Source organism: Octopus bimaculoides, chromosome 18, assembly GCF_046866305.1.
Source record: "Octopus bimaculoides isolate indiv1 chromosome 18, ASM4686630v1, whole genome shotgun sequence".
NCBI classification, from domain to species: Eukaryota; Metazoa; Mollusca; class Cephalopoda; order Octopoda; family Octopodidae; genus Octopus; species Octopus bimaculoides.
The window spans coordinates 41920582-41938713 of record NC_142945.1 but is presented as its reverse complement, the minus strand read 5'-3'; the positions used below and the strand labels follow the sequence as shown (position 1 = coordinate 41938713).

Sequence of the window (18132 nt, the reverse complement as noted above, 5' to 3'; positions counted from 1 at the left end):
ACCTTCTGTAAGCAAGCGAGACATAAATTTCGCTGTTATTCTTCATTCGCAATTCCTCGCCCAAAATGTGTTGAGAAACTCCAAGATACACCAGTAATATTAACAATTTTGTCAATTTTTCAGTGACCGTACTCCAAGATTATTTCATGAATTTTCGTGATGTTTTCATTCGTTCGGGAAATCGACGATCGCAGTGAAGGACGTTGGTCTTCAAACGACAAGTGACCATTCCTAAAGCATAGAAACCACTCATAAACTTCTTTTTTGTTCATTTGCAGCAAGACAACTGTTTCGGCCGCCGTTTTCCTCAGAAAAAAGTAGAGATTTAGGGAAGCATGCCATCCCTTCGTTTCAGCCATCGCAAAAATCAACGAAGCACCGTAAAACAAAGACGTACCATGTGACAGTATGACTGCTCTCGATGACGCCGGTCGGCAGAATGATACCTGAGGCTCGCATCAAGTGGCTTCTAGCGGTGGAAGACTTAACTACAACGGGCTTGTTCCACAGAAGGTTTCCGTTAACTTTTGGTTACCTTCTCCTACATATGGCACTTTTGTTTTAACAATGCCTCTGTCTCCTTACAATAACAACCACTCTCTTAACCCACCTAATGATTATACACCAACACTCACAACACACACTCTACATTGGTAAACACAATTTCCCCTATACGTGTGTCGTTATGTGCGTGTGCGTTCGCATCTGTATGTGTGTGTGCGCGTGTATATATGTGTGTGTTTGAGAGAGATTGATAGGCACTTCTATATTTCCATCTCCGGCCTTAAAGAAAATTTAAGTTAAGTGTCAGCTGTTTCATTCGTCTACCTTTAAATATAAAGATGAGGAGTTACTGCTGTTACCAACGCTAAGTGTTATGAAACGTACGAAAGAATTTTGACTTTCTGAAGCGAACTCACACATCTGCGTCGTGGAATGGATCTCCCTATATCGTACCACACACGCACGCACACACACACACACACACACACACACAAACATACATACAGACACACACACACACACTCACACACACACACATACAAGCTGTTTAATGCTAAACCAATTACACTGAACATATGGCGCTATGACCTCTCATAAGAGTTCCTAACATTCAGAATAGATATGAATATGAATAGGAATTTGAATACGTTGATTATACTATTAATCAATCAATCCTATTCTTTCTCACTTCTCCTCCCCACCCTCTCTCCCTCTTTCTCTCTCTCTCAATCCCTTTCTCTATCTCTATCTCTCCATCTTAAATATATCTGTGTATGTGTGTGTGTGTGTGTCTATCTGTCTCTGTACGTGTGCGTATATATTTGTGTGTATGTATACACATATTCTTTTATATAAATATATATATGTGTATATATACATATATTCTTTTATATTCGTATATATATATGTAGCAATAAGAAAATGGAGGGGACCAAGAGGTGGTATTCATCAGCTTTTAAACATTGTATTATGTCTACCAACAGTATATTGGATAGATATTATCCCTTAGTTGGTTGGATTAACAACCTCTAACTCTTTTGGAATTATATATATATATATATATATATATATATATATATATATATATATATATATATACATATGCATGCATATAGAAATAGAAATATGTATATGTGCGTATATAAGTATAATATATATGCATATCTGTATATATGTATGTATGTATATATATATATATATATATATATATATATATATATATATATATATATATGTATGTATGTATGTATGTATATATATATATATATATATATATATATATATATATATATATATATATATATATATATATATATAAGCGCATATACGTGAGTATATATAATATATATTTATAGATAGATAGATAGATAGATAGATAGATACATTTCTTTTATTAGCCACACAGGGCTCAACGAAGATGGGACAAATACAATGTAGAGCTTTTCTTTTTGGGAGGGGGGAGGAAGGGGAAAAAAAAAATGGTGGTGTCGATCAAAAGGGATCGTAGGAAGGGAAAAAGGGGGAGTTCGATCAAAAGGGATCGAAAAAAAAAGAAAAGGAAAGGCCGATCAATAGGGATCGTGTATCACAGTAATGTTCTCGTGTAAAAAGAGGGGAGGACAGTTTAGGTTTAGCCGTGGAAGGAAAAGCCTACGGAAAAGACCACGGTAACCTTGGTCAATATTCTCATTGAAGAAACTATAACAGTAAGTGACTCTCTTTTGCCTTTTTGTTTTATTTTTTTTTCTTGTTCATAGGGTTATGCTCAAGATGGTTCCGTCATTCACACGTGCCATCCTTGCTACATTCACCCATCTTTTTTTGAAGCATTCACTAGACAAGACTTCCCTTTCTACTCTCAACTTCCTCTTCAGGTGATACTTGAAGAAGTTGATGAGAGATTGCCCAGAGAGGAAAGTCTTTGTCTCTAGACCTTTCAGACGCGTCCACCATACACATTCTTTCGCCATAGCCACAAGTACGATGAAAATAGCTCTTCCTTCCCGTTTAAAGGAAGGAGGCGCGACAATATTAACGATAGACTCGGCTGATAGACCGACTCGTCCCACACGCGATAGCAGTTGTTCGACGTAAGCCCACAGCTCGGAAATGGTGGGACACTGTACGAGTGCGTGCAGAACGGTTTCGTCGCTCTGCCGGCATCTCGGACAGGTCGGCCCCGTGTTTCTCGAGCCATGCCTGTAGAGTTTATCCCGAACGGGTAGTGCTTCTCGATAGCACTGCCAGGCCAGGGATCTCTGGAAGTTGTCCATAGGTCCCGGCCCGAAGGTCGTCTTAAACAGGCGGGTCAGGTATTCCTCGTCGACGCCCAGGTTCGCCCCGAGATCGTCGTCGTACCTTCCCTCCACTAATCCACTATAGAATGCGTTAGTTGTGATGCAGTCGCTCAAGGTTGACCCGGGTTGTTGGAGTTGCCGAAGAGCAGCGCGACACTCGCGGTGCCATTCGCCCTTCCTCGGCCTCTTCTTGATCCATGACTGCAGTTCGGTCATGGAGACGAGCTGCGGGAAAGCGCGCCGCACAAACGGTGATCACACCTGTTCACCGCTGTCTACGTAGAGCCGGAGATGTCGCAGTCTCAGCGCGTGTCTGCGCATCATCAACCACGGCATGCCCAGTCCTCCTTTTAACGGGTGTTGGCAGCAAACGGATCGCCTAACCATCGAAACGCTTCCTTTCCACAAGAAGCGGAAGAGGATGCGCTCCAGTTTGGTGATGGTAGGGTCGGGACAAGGAACGACGGTCAGGCGGTAGTAGATGACGGACGCGATGTACGTGTTCGCCACCTCCGCCCGACCTTTCAGGGAAAGCTTCCTCTCGGCCCATTGCCAGGCTAGAGTGGCCACCCTTCTCGTTATCTCGTCCCAGTTCTTCTCCGTTTGGAGGTCTGGACCAAACCAGACCCCGAGCATCTCAACCGGACCGTCAGTCCAACGTCCCACGACGGAGGCGCTACTTGACGGCATGGGGTTGCTTCTCCAGGTGCCGAGCCGCAAGCCCACTGACTTATCCCGGTTGATTTTTGCTCCCGTTACCGCTTCGTAGTCTCTCAGTGTCTCGCCGACAAGCTCGATGTGCTTTTGGCTAGACACTATGACGGTGACGTCGTCCGCGTATGCCGACACGCTCGTCCCGCATCCCAACTCTCGCGGGATGCCCCTCAGCGTCGCCAGCTTCCGCAGTAGTGGCTCGAGAGTCAACACGTACAGAAGCGACGAGAGGGGGCATCCCTGACGGACCGAACGTGCAATGTCGAAGGGTCTTGATAGATGCCCATTGACGCGAACTACCGAACGGATGCCTCTGTACAAGGCAGCCATCCAGCCGCGGAAAATGGGACCGAAGCCGGCTGCTATGAGGACAGCCTCCAAGTATTGATGGTCTACCCTATCGAAAGCTTTCGATTGATCTAAATTGATCAGGGCCCCACCCATGCCAGGTTCCTTAACTACCCTCTCTATGATGTAGCGCATCAGATGGAGGTTGTCATGGATGCTCCTGCCCGGCACCGCGCACGTTTGCGCCTTGCCGATCAGTTTCTCGATGACAAGCGCCAACCGCTTGGCTAACACCTTGGCCAAAATTTTCAAGTCTGCATTGAGCAGAGTGATGGGCCTAAAGTTATCTATGACGTCCCCCTTGTTTGGATCTTTCTTCAGCAGCGTTACGGCTCCTCGACTCACAAAACCGGGAATGCTCCCGTTTTGCTGCCAGTTGCAGTACACCGCCACCAAGACGTCTCCAAACAAGTCTGGCTTACAGTTGTAAAGCTCGTAGGGCAGACCATCCAAACCCGGAGATTTGTCCCTCGAGCATCCCGCCATCGCGTCCCTCACTTCCGCCGCCGTGATGGCACCTTCGCAGCACTCCGCCTCTCTTGGCGAGAGTCGTGGCAGGCTGTGTAGGTAGGCACTGAAGTCCACCCTGCGTTCTCGCTCGCCATTCGTCCCAAACAGTCGAGCAAAGTGCCGCTGAAAGGCCTCACACATTTTGCTTGGCTCGAGCAGTTCGCGCCCCTGTTCGTCCACCAGAGACCGAATGGTGGCTTTGTTGCCCTGTTGCGCCTCCGCCACCCGGGCCTCTCGTGCGGCTCCAACACCTTCGTTTCTTAGAGCACGCATCCTAGCCCTGACAACGCACCCTTCGTGTTTGGCGTTGAAGTGTTGGTCAAGGGCCAACCTCGCCGCCAAAACGTCGGATGCGATGCCACTTCTAATTGCCTCTTCTAGCTTCTTAACTAGTTCACCCTCTACTCTGTTTCTGTCTATGGCTAGTGCTTTGCTATACCTAACCGCTTCTGCTTTTATTGCTCTCTTGAGGGCAAACCACCATTTGTTATTGATGATGGCTCCTGTCAAAGCCCTCTTTACTAACGTGCTAATCCGGTCTCTGAAAACTGGTCTCGACGGGAAAGACGCGTTTAGTTTCCAGTAACCGGAGCCCTGCCTATGTGTCTTATCTAAATCTAGCGTACACGTCACAAGTTTGTGATCCGTGTAGCTGACTATGTGAAATTGTGGACACCCTATGCTATCTCTATCTACTCTCCTACACAGTATTCTATCTAGATACGATCTCGACGACCCGATGCGGTTTGTCCATGTCCACATTGGCGCATTCGGGTAATCGAGTCGGTACCTGTCAGACAGTTGAAAGCGTCTGAGCAGGTCTTTGAGGCATTTGCATCCCCGTCTATTCCTATCTCTGCCCACATAGTCTAGATGCGTGTCCAAGGTAGCATTCCAATCCCCCACTAAAAGTAAAGGACGAGACGTTCCTAGGAATACTTCTAGACGTCGAAAGAAATCCGGCCTACCTGTTAAAGGTGGTGCGTATACTGATATGAGTCGAAAAGCACACCCATCGCTGCCATCGACATCCAGAACAACCAATCTACCCTCCGGGTCTATGAATACTGTCTTTACTTCGAGATCCAGACTCTTGCGAAAGAGTACCGCCGTGCCACTACCGCCCATTCTCGGCAGACAGGGAGAAAAATAAATGTTAAACTGTCTGCCAAACATGGACGATAGGGCCCGCGGATCATGGAGTCTGGTCTCGCTTATGGCTATGATTTCTAGTTTATGTGACTTTATGTCATTTAGGAGGTACCCTTGTTTCCAAGGGGACCCCAAGTCACGCGCATTTACACAACCAATCTTGAGCATCATTTTGATTTGAGTGTTAAAGTTTTATAAAGAGAGTCACTTACCGTTTGAGAGTTTTTGTGTCTCCTCCTTCGGGTTTTCTTCGAGGAGATCACTATATAGTTTTTTCGCCAGGTATTTTTGGCATTTGCCAACTGCCTTTGGAAAAATAGATTTTAGTGTGTGGTGCAGGGTTGGTGTTATGTGTAGTATTTTGATGTGTTCTGGCGGTGTTGTGTATGGGTGGTTGCTGGTTTTTATGTCTTCGTTTGTTATGTTTGTTTTTGTGTTGATGTATTCCATCAACTCTGAGTTTTTTGTGTTGATGGCAGTGAGCATTGTGTGTGTACTTGCTTTTGGGGTTTTGTTGCTTGTGTTGTAGTTGTGTGTGCTTGTGTTGGTGTCTGGAGTGTTTTCGGGAGTTGTGTATCTCCCTGCTTTGTTTGTGTTTGCTTTTCTTTTCTTGCTCCTCTTCCTCCTTCCTTTCTGGGCTATTTGCCATTCCTCATTACTTTCATCTTCCGACGAAGGTTCTGAGGTATCTGAAGGGGGTAGGGGCAAATTGTGAGCGTCTGTGTGTGCTTGTGTGAGTGGTTGTGTTGCTGTTTTTGTTGGTGCTGATGGCTTGTTATTTGTGTGAGGTGTGTGTGATGTGGGGGAGGGGGAAACAGTCTTGGAATTTTCTTTCTTTTCCCCTGCTTCCTCACTTGTTGTTTTTGCAGATGCTGTTGTCTTCTCAGTTGCCAGTGTTGCTTGTGTTTCTCTTGTTTTGATTGTTGATGGTGGTGTTGGTAGTAGGGTTTTTTTTCCGGGTTTTGGTGGTTGCCCTTGTTGCTTTTTTTGGTTGGCGGCGGTTGGGCAACTGTCCTTGAGGTGTGCCTCGCTGCCGCATACATAACAACGTGGCCGCCTTCCTTCCACCACTACATATAACTTGTGGTCCTTTGCCAGTTGGATGTGTGTGGGGATCTTTTGGCACTCCTCTTCAGTGATGTGTAGGAGGACTTCGACTTTTTTTCCCCCTTCCCAGTTTTTCTCCTCTGCAGTAGCAATTTCTAATATATTTGCCTCCTCCATTTCGAGGCATATAGAACCTACTATCCACTGTGTTTCCACTTGTGAAGGGACATTCTTTACTGCCACCTTCGTCACTCTCTGTCCAAGATAACTCGGTATCATCACCAAGTCATCTGTGTGGAGAGAGAGTGTTGAAAATTCCTTCGCTAACTGTTCGCTCTTAAAGCGTACTAGGACCGTGGCAAATTTTCGTCCCCAAGTAACATGACTTTGAAAGGGCCATATCGGTTTGAGACAAATCTCAATTTTTTGGGTGGAGAAATTCTCCGGTCGCTTCGTTTTCTTGTTGATAAGTCTGTATGATATGTGCTTCTTGTTTGTATTTTCAATAATTGCTTTTGGTATGTGTATTTGTACAGTGTCACCTTCTTTCGTGAGAAGGGATTTTGTGTCATTGATTTGTTTTTGGGTGAATGTTAATATTGTTCTTTTTTCTTTCGTTGCATCGGCAAAATTTGTTTTTGTGATGCTGGCAGATATGTTGTTTGTGGCGTTTGTGGTGTTGTTTATCTTGTTCGTCTTGTAGTTGTTGATGGTGGTATTGACAGTGGTGTTGGTACTGCCAGGTTCAAAGGTGGTGGTAGTGGCGGCAGAGTTTGTCGAAGTAGTGGTGGTGTTGGTGTTGAAGGTCGGTGTCCTGTTGTTGTTGCTGTTGTTATTGTCACTAGTAGTAGCAGTGGTGAGGACAGTGGTCGTGTTAGCAAGGACATTTGTGTCGTTGTCGTTGTTGTTGCTGTTGTTGTTGTTGTCTTTGTCGTTGTTGTTGTTGTTGTCACTGGTGACGGTGGCAGGCAAGACTGCTGTAGCAGCAGAGTTTGTACACGTGATGGTGGTAGTGGTGGTGGTTGAGGCAGCAGCAGTTGACTCAGAATCATTGCTCTTCTTCATCACTTGTCTGCGTTCATGCGGAACGGCATTAAGTGTTTTCGCCTCTGGCATTAGGAGCGGGAAGTCGGCCTCGTTGAAAACCTTAGCCATATTCGTTTTAAAGAATATGGCTAGGAACGAGGAAGATATGTTTGAATTTTTGGAAATAAGGCTCTAAATAGAGCTATTTCCGATTTGAAAAATATATGTTCACGAAGTATTTTGTGTTATACACAACTTATACAAAATTTTAAAACAAAATAGGTCTTTTAAGAGGTGAAAAATGCAACTTACATGGGAGCCGATGTGTCTACCGTCCGTCCATGATGATAGATAGATAGATAGATAGATAGATAGATAGATAGATAGATAGATAGATAGATAGATAGATATATATATATAGATAGATAGATAGATAGATAGATAGATAGATAGATAGATAGATAGATAGATAGATAGATAGATAGATAGACAGATATGCATATATATGAATGAATATATATATATATATATATATATATATATATATACATGCATACATGTATACATACATATTTATACATATATATATATGTGCATGTGCATAAACATAATTATGTATATTTGCGTATATATTTGCCTGCTGTGTGAGGGATGGAGTGGGAGTGGAACGTGGAATTTTTATAAAATATTCAGTGGAATACAATGATACAACGAAAGCAATTAAGTGTTGAGAGAACGTATTATTGTATTATTTAATAAATGGACATTAAATTTTTCTCCCACAAAAATAAACAGCCATTAATTTCACTCCTTGAAAATACAACAGTCTTTATATGCACACACGGATGAAAATAAATTAGCGAACACATAGTAAGATATAAGTGTTATGAGGAGAGATAAGATGGAGGTAAGAGACAGTGAAGGGTAAATAGTAGAGGTGGGATGATAGCGCAAGAGAAATCGATGGTGGGATACTGTATTAAATTACAGTTAAATTATTCTGAAACAACAAACTGACGTTGTGAAAGATGATAATACGATGAAACAATACGGTGTCGATGTCGGAAGCTTAGATATGGAAGTGATTTACGGCAAGACACTGTGTATCTATTGTAACCGTGGTTGGTGCTAGTGGTGGTTGGTCGTGTTGCTGGTCGTGTTAGTGTTGGTGGTGGTGGTGGTGGTGAAGGAGATGGTGGTGCAGAAGGTGGTGGTGGTGTTGAAGCTGCTGGTGTCGGCTGTAGTGGTGATCTGGACGAATGTTTTATGGGTCGTCTGCTTTAAACACTTCATCGTGATTGATGAATAGTAAGAGATGAAGAGAGACAGGAGGGGAGGATGGGGATAGATAATGAGGGAGAAGGAGAGTGAAAGAGTGCAAGAAAGAGAAAGCAGGAGCAATATTTTATGGTAATAAGGCGGCGGGCTGTCAGAAATGTTAGCACACCGGGCGAACTGCTTAGCGGTATTTCGTCTGCCACTGCCTTCTGAGTTCAAATTCCGCCGAGGTCGACTTTGCCTTTCATCCTTTCGGGGTCGATAAATTAAGTACCAGTTACGCACTGGGGTCGATATAATCGACTTAATCCGTTTGTCTGTTTTTGTTTGTCCCCTCTGTGTGTAGCCCCTTGTGGGCAGTAAAGAAATAGGTATTTCGTCTGTCTTTATGTTCTGAGTTCAAATCCCGCTGAGGTAGACTTTGCCTTTCATCGTTTCAGGGTCGATAAATTAAGTACTAGTTGCGTACGGGGGTCGATTTAATCGATTAGCCCCCTCCCCAAAAATTTCGGGCCTTGTGCCTAGATTACAAAAGAATATGTTATAGTAAGGTGATTTCGATCTCTTACATCCACCCTCCCCTTCCCCCTTCATCGTCAACACCCCCTCATAAGCTCATCCCACCACACCCCAACACACTCCTACTCTACCTTCCCACTCCACCCCATCCAATTCCTTACACCCACCACCCACTCCTTACACTCCTACTCTACCTTCCCACTCCACCCCATCCAATTCCTTACATCCACCACCCACCACCCACCCACATACCCCACCCCTACCAACATACCCCTACCTCTACCCCACCCTCAGCCTAACCCACACTTCACCCATGCCTTCCCCACCTCCCAACACCCTCACATCACATCACACCAATACCCTCGCATCACACCACGCACACACTACAACTGACCAACTCCTTTCTCCCCTCCCCATTTTCACACTACATACGTCAAGATCACCAGCATTCTATCTCCCACACACACAGCCCCTCGTTCTTCGATCAACGTTTGTTATCTCCCCCTTTTCTTAGCTCTCCTGAAAAAAGAATTTCTAACTTCTGGTCAGCCATTATTAGCCATTATTATGATTGACCGTTGACTGAACACTATTCAATTTTTTTCTCTGTGTTTTTCTCCTTGTCTCTGTATTCTTTCTGTTGAAGAGCGTAGCTCGAAACGTCAAATACTTTCCGTATTCCCGAGCGTCATACTAATACATCCTTTTGTTATTTACACCACCTGTCCTCGTCTGTCGTCTTTTCGTACATTCTCCCATATGTATATATATATATATATATATATATATATATATATATATATATATATATATATATATATATATATATATATATATATATATATATATGCATATATGCGTACAGGAATTGTTGAATCGTTCATTCATAAACTCCACACACAACATGGACAAAAGAATATATCTTAAGAAAATATGTATTTAAATAAATTTTTTATGTCATGAATAGCAAAAGCGAAAGCGGTCGACAAACACAATTCTAGTTGTCGTACGATTAGGCTATACATATAAAAGAAAACACAGTACAGATATACGCATACCGGTGCAAAGAGAGAAGAAGCACACACATATAGACATAAACGCACACACATAATAAGTCGTATATGTGTGTGTGCGTGTGTGTGTGTATGCGAAACATATATATATATACACAGGTTCATATTAATATACGTATTAGAACTTACATATTTATAAGAAAACAAAAAAAATCAATAAATATAACATATAATATCCATATCTAGAAATGCACACATGTGTGTACCCATGTAGGACACCAAGAAGTACTATATGTGCATAGATGTGACTTAAGTTCACCCATGGCCATTCGTGACTGACGGAGTCGAGTAAGTAATGTATGTGTGTGTGTGTGTGGTGTATGTGTGTGTGTGTGTGTGTGTGCGTATGGGAGTGAGAGTGAGAGTGTGTATGGCACCGGGTTGAGTCCTAGTGTGCACCAGATCAGTTGTCTTCTATAGCCTAGAGATGGTCAACGCTCTGAGAGTGAATCTGATAAACAGAAACCTTTTCGAAGCTCATCATATATTTATCCATGAGCGTGTATGTGAGAATATTCGCATGTGAGACTGTACGTGAGTTTGTGTGTGTGTGTATGTGTGTGTGTGCATATGTGTCTCTGTGTGCGTGTTTTTGAATTTTTGTCTGTATCCCGCCGCTTCACAACAGGGGTTTTGTTTATGTACACGTAATCAAGGAGTTCAACTAAAAGGGACCGATAGAACAAATAACATATCTCAAAGTATGAACTGGTGTTGATTTAATTGATCGACAAAACACTTCAAGGTTGTGCCATGGCATGGTTGCTGTCCACTGAGGGAAATAAGGAACATAACAAAATTATGTGCACGATGTACGAGAGATGCTGAAAAGTTCCTGCGTTTAAGGTTAGCGTAAAAGCCCTGGCTGAGAGCTCAACATTCCGAGTTCTTATACAGGGCTTAGAAAAAGGGAAGGTCTGCTGCAATAAGTGTGTGAATCTAGGAAGGGAATATTTTGAATAAAATCATAATTAACTGATCCTCCTTAATTTTCTGTTACTCAAATCCAGGAGTTTTTCAGCAACACTCGTAAGTGTTAGGATAGAGAGCTGAAACGTAAAGAGTCACCAGGCATTTTGTCCGACACTCTTGAATGAATGAATGAATGAATGAATGAATGAAAGGATAACTCATAAAGATGGGACATATTTTAAACATGAATAATTAAGAGACTAGAACACACATGGCTTAAGAAGAAAATGGGGAAAAAATTCAAATATACAGGAATAAAAACAATAATAAAACAGTCAAACACGGAATCTAATGCATTGTCTTTCGGCTTAGAATAGAATCCCGTCTTCCAGCATTGTCAGAAACATTTAAACTATAAGGTTACATTAGTGTTTAGGCATGTAAAACAAGACAGGTGTGTGTATGTGTGTGTGAGCGTGTGTGTGTGTGTGTGTGTGTGTGTGCGTGCGTGCGTGCGTGCGTGCGTGCGTGCGTGTGTGTGTGTGTGTGTGTGTGTGTGTGTGTGTGTGTGTGTGTGTGTGTGCGTGTGTGTGCGTGCGTGCGTACGAATATTACAAGACCTGAAAAATTACCATAAGTCATCTAAAAAAGTAATCACTTTTAGCCAGTTGAAACAAACATTTCGAATAAAACCCTACCCTACGCTCATCAGGAATAACAGTGACATCAACAGCCTCATTATAATCCTCACTAAATATTTGCCGCTATACCAGCAATAATAGGTAAGAAATGAAGAACAACTGTTGTCTAAATTTCTTAATCTCACCGTAACTAACAACTAAGAAGGGTAGAAAATGCGAGAAATTTCTTTCAAATCAAACTTCTCTCTGAAGAAAAAAGTAAGATAAATTTGATGGTATCACCTTTAAATTTATCTCGATGGGTTTTCTACAGAATTCAGAACCGGCACAGCAAGTTTCGATGATTCACACAGAAATACGTTTATGTAAAAAATGCGATCGAATATAGAATAAGTAGATAATGGGTGTACATGCATATTTCGAGTATATTTTCTCTTTCATCAGTACCACATCCAATCCATCTTTTATCAACGAACATTCTGCTTACAAATCCACTAGTTTTAGTGATTTGACACAAATGGATAGATTAATTTACATATTAGATACATACTTGGCGACTGGTACGCACATATTAATATCAGTGCTGGCTGTGAATTCTATAGAAATTTTAAAGAGATAAATTTAGAAGTGAGCGTATCGCGCACTACTAGCACAAAATAGGACTCAATATCGACCTGTAAACCTGTATTATACTGGATAACACGGCGTATTTGCCAGCAATTAATATGTACATACCAATAGTCAGGAATGTGTTTGATACATAAATTAGACTTTCCAATTGTGTTACACCACTAAAAGTAATGGGCATTTAAACATGTGTTTGTGGATAGTTGATTGGTTGGATGTGACGATGACGAAAATGTAATAACTCTTGAAATATGCATATACACCCAATATCTATTTCACCTATCTTCTATCGCATTATTTATATAGACTTAATCGTTTATGAAACGTTGTAACTTGCAGTGCTATAGAAATATACTTAAAATCGAGTATATCGCATTGCTAACACACGGTGGGGTACAATATTGACTTGTAAAGCTATAATATACTTGGTAGTGTATTATGGTTGCAAAACGAGATACTGTGTCCTTGCCAGCAATTAATTTGATAATGTACTTTGAAGCAAGTTATGTCAGTAAAACAGAACTGTCACACCTAGAATTTTTTTATTTATTAAGTGTGCTCGAATCCAATCAGATATGGTAACGCAGCGAAACACCAGCAATAGCAACAATGGTAAATATCACGTCTTAAAATAATTAATAATGACATCTGAAAAAGTCGAACTATTTGATTCTGAGCACGAACAGTGAGTTGCTTCTATATTAAATTAAAGACATTTCTAAAAATTATTCTTCAAACCTTCAGATTTTATGTGAACGAGGAAGCAGGAAGAGTGCGATGGAATGATAGTATTACGAAATAGCACTATTTTGAAAGCAATAGATGCATGCAGAAATGTTGTCTTCACCTTGGCTGAACTTCGTTTCAGTGAAACTATATAATAATATTGAAAACTTAAAAGTTGGAATCTAATTCAAGTATCAAGACCTAAAACTGAAGTCTCTCGCCGTAATATAATTCACTTGTCAAGCCTTCAACGTAATTCAAGTAGGAGCCCTCAAGCTGAAATAAGACAGATCGTTGGGAAGCGACGTGTCGGAACCTTTTACTAGTCATAACCGCTAGGTGTCCTTGCTGAATTAATAACATTTGCTCTACATTTACCGTCCAACTAAATAATTCGGTGGCAAGCTGTATATCGTTGAAGTGATCTCAAGTCAGATTTGTATATTGACCAAACACTTGTCATCGACACATCGACACCGTTCGTTACCACGCTCGGTGTTGTTGGCAGTGTGGTTACATTGATTGCTATGCTATCAATCGTGGGTTTTCGGCGTCATCTCATATTTTCTATCGTAGGTGTAGATGATTTTGGCAACAGCGTGTGTAAATATGTGTGTGTGTGTGTGTGTGTGTGTGTGTGTGTGTGTGTGTGTGTGTGTGTGTGTGTGTGTGTGTGTGTGTGTGAAGTAGATTCACATGTATATGTATGCGTGTGTTTGTATGCGGATGCCTTCCACTAGTTATATCAAGAAAGGCTGCAATCATCAGCGTTAAACCCTACATACACATAATTCTTTTTTTAACGTTGGATCTCGAAGTGAGTAAAGCTATATAAGTAACCCAATATTTACATACAATTTTATATAACTTTACGGCTTTATTTACTTCCAGATCAAACGTTTCAAAGAAGCATAATTTCACATACTCTCGAAGTTTATAAAGTCCTATCGCGTCCACAATACACACCCAGACACACATGCACATAATACATGCATACATACATATATGCATGCATATAATAATAATAATAATAATAATAATAATAATAATAATAATAATAATAATAATAATAATAATAATAATAATAATAATAATAATTGATTCGTCTTATTGGCCACAAGGGCTAATATCAATTAAAAACATATAAGGACAAAGACAGGATGAAGGTTACAAAAGGTTTTGTCCGAAAAGGTAGGAAAGTTCGTCTAAACAGAGGAAGAAAACGGAGAAAGATATAACAAATAAATAGATAAATAAATAGATAAATAAATAAGTAGAACTCCCAAAGGGGGAGGCGCTTCGAAAAAGGAAAGGTTACACGTGGAAAAACCCATAAAACCACGGGAGCCTGGTCAGAAAAAATAAGAAAGGGGTATAGAGCCCTTTCTCCTTTTACATTACCTTTTTTTTTTTCTCTTTTTTTTCCCTACAGGTGTATTCTCAGAATTGGTAGCAATAGTTAAAGCAGCACTAAATTGCTATATCCTATCATCCAAGTGAGCATTGGAACCTTTCGATCTGATCCTTAATTAGCTCAGTCAATGAACAACATGAGTATCAGCAGCAGCAGCAGCGACGGCAGCAACAGCAGCAACGGCAGCATTGGCAACAGCAACACTTCGCTTCGAATGTTCTTCACGATAGAGGGCGTACATATTTTCATTTCATATGTTTGTTCGTATGGGGTTTGCTGTTATTGTATGATGTATAATTGTTTCTATTATTCGCTATTTCATGTAATAAAGCCTGGAAACAGCTCAAAATAGAACTCACTAATTGCAACACATTAAAAAGATCATTATACAACTACATAGAGTTAAACATCTCATCTCCTCTCTTATCCTACTTCCCTGTCTTTCCTAGCAATATCGTCACCGCTGCCGTCAACACCACTACCACCACCACCACTATCAAGAAGTTGAGAGTCACCCCACCCGTTACTATGGTCCGAAAATCAGGGGTTAATACATCCTTGCAAAACATAAAACAACCCATTAATTTAATGTCAAGAACATTTATGATATTGACTTCCATTGTTATTTTAATTTCTGCGTGTGTGCATGCGTGTGCATGCGTGTATGTGTGTGTGTGTGTGTGTGTGTGTGTGTGTGTGTGTGTGTGTGTGTGCAAGCGTGTATGTGTATGTGTGTGTATGATTGTGTGTACGTGTGTGTGTAATTCTTTGTATACGTATCTGCTTTTAGGCGAAACTAAAATAAACATAAAAAATAACTACCAAGTATTCAAATTATTTTTTTAAAAAACGACAAAAAATTAATAATAATAATAATAATAATAATAATAATAATAATAATAATAATAATAATAATAATAATAATACCTTCTAATCGATATATCAGTGCCAATAGAAGACAATGTATCTGTAAAAGAAACGGAGAAACTCTCAAAATACCAAAATCTGGAAACAGAGGTAATTCGAATGTGGAGCCTAAAAACAGAAACAATCCCTATAAAGCAAAAAATAGGAAAGCCTGTGGTAAGTGAGAAGTTCTCTACGTTTCCACTAGTTCCTATATAGGGAATAGATAGATAGATAGACAGACAGACAGATAGATAGATAGATAGATAGATAGATAGATAGATAGATAGATAGATAGATAGATAGATAGATAGATAGATAGATAGATAGACAGACAGATAAATAGATAGATAGATAGATAGATAGATAGATAGATAGATAGATAGATAGATAGATAGATAGATACATTTCTTTTATTAGCCACACAGGGCTCAACAAAGATGGGACAAATACAATGTAGAGCTTTTCTTTTTGGGAGGAAAAAAAAATAGGGGTGTGTCGATCTAAAGGGATCGTAGGAAGGGAAAAAGGGGGAAGTTCGATCAAAAGGGATCGAGAAAAAAAAACCGACTGAAAGAGAGGCAGACAAATGGATAAATCGACAGACAGATTGACAGAGAGGCAGAAAGACAGAGGTAGGCAAACAGACTGAGAGGCAAAGATGGAGACAGTTGACTTGACAGAGAGAGAAGCCGAGAAATAAATACATGAAGATAGTAAAAGGGGGGGGTGAGAAAATACTGAAACAAAAAAGAGTGAGAGTAGAAGGAGGAGTAGAGCAACAAGAGTTGGTTGGTGAATGTGAATTAGTGGAATAAAAAAAGATGTTTTCCTTCAGTTTATTGGTTTACTCCAAATAAGCCAAATAATCTTGTCTTTGGCTCTTGTCTTTTTTTAAGTTAACATCATCGTCATCATCATCATCAGCATCATCGTTGACGTTATAATAATCAGCAGCAGCAGCAACGGCAGCAGCAGTGTCCTTTTCTCTCCCTCTCCCTCTCCCTCTCCCTCTCTGTTTATCCTCTTTCTCTCTCTCACACTCTTTCTCTGCATATTATATATGTATATATATTTGTATATATAAATATATATATATATATATATATATATATATATATATATATATATATATATATATATATATATATATATATATATATATATATACATATACACACAAATACATATATATATATATACAAATACATATAATATATATATATATATATATATATATATACATATATGTATATATATGTATATACATATATACTTATATATATATATATATATCTGAATGTATGTATGTATATATGTATATGTATGTAACTACATATATACATATATATATACATACACATATACATATACCAATATACATATATGTCTTTTCTTCTTACTTTTTCTCTCTGTAATTTTCTCATCAACGTCTCCCCACTCACTCCTTCCCACTCTACCCGATTTCCTCTATTTCATGTTCTCTGCCTCTTACTCCCACCCTCATCCGGCTTTTCCATCACATCTCACCTTTGGTGGCCTTGTAGCAATGGAATTACGACGGAACCTGTTAACTTGTGGCTTTTGATTGGCGCATTAGATTCTGATCACATTTAGTATGGTCTTAACAAGCAAAGGAAATTACATATACATACCCACATGCAGATTGATAGATTTGGCGAAAGAAAAAGAGAAAGGAGAAAGAGAGATTGAGAGATAGATACACATGTAGATATACATACATACATACATACATATGCATGTGTGTGCATATTAACGAGTAGGCGTTTGTATCTATCTTTATATATATATATATATATATATATATATATATATATGTAATCATATAGATATATAAATATATATATATTTATATACACATGTAAGTATCTATATATCTATATATGTATAGTCATACACGACGTATGCTTAAGTACATGTATATAGATATGCGTAACTATTCCATGCACATATATGCAAATATATATGCAGACATACATATAACTGCCTATATATATATATATATATATATATATATATATATATATATATATATATATGTGTGTGTGTGTGTGTATGTGTGTATATATATATATGTATACATATGTATATAAACATACATACATACATAATTATACAGCATACATACATACATATATATATATATATATATATATATATATATATATATATATGTATGGATCAACACACATACACACACACACACGCACACATATACACATATATGAATCAGTGAAGAAGTTAAATGTGAACAAGACAAAAATATGATTTAAACGTAATCCTGAATATCTAAGATTGAAGAAAGCAGTCTATGTAAATAGGCAAATTGAATAAACCCGCCTCCGTGTAGCCCTGCATTTTCTGTGTTGGTTATACGTTTGCATGATATAACATTGACTTAACTCAAGGTTTTCACT

At 39.8% G+C, this 18132-nt stretch overlaps 1 long non-coding RNA gene across 6 annotated transcripts in view; it reads right to left on the bottom strand.

The window, feature by feature from the left end:
• The window catches only part of LOC106870360 (uncharacterized), a 182552-nt gene that overhangs the window by 87395 nt on the left and 77025 nt on the right, over positions 1 to 18132 (bottom strand). The window contains exon 1 of one of the 6 annotated variants that reach the window (XR_016245008.1): positions 15716 to 16472. The exons of 4 other annotated variants lie outside the window; for them this stretch is intronic. This is a non-coding gene — a long non-coding RNA (uncharacterized LOC106870360). Of the gene's footprint in view, positions 1 to 14775; positions 15063 to 15715; positions 16473 to 18132 lie in introns of those variants that run through there. One more of the 6 variants, XR_016245007.1, reaches the window with a different exon arrangement.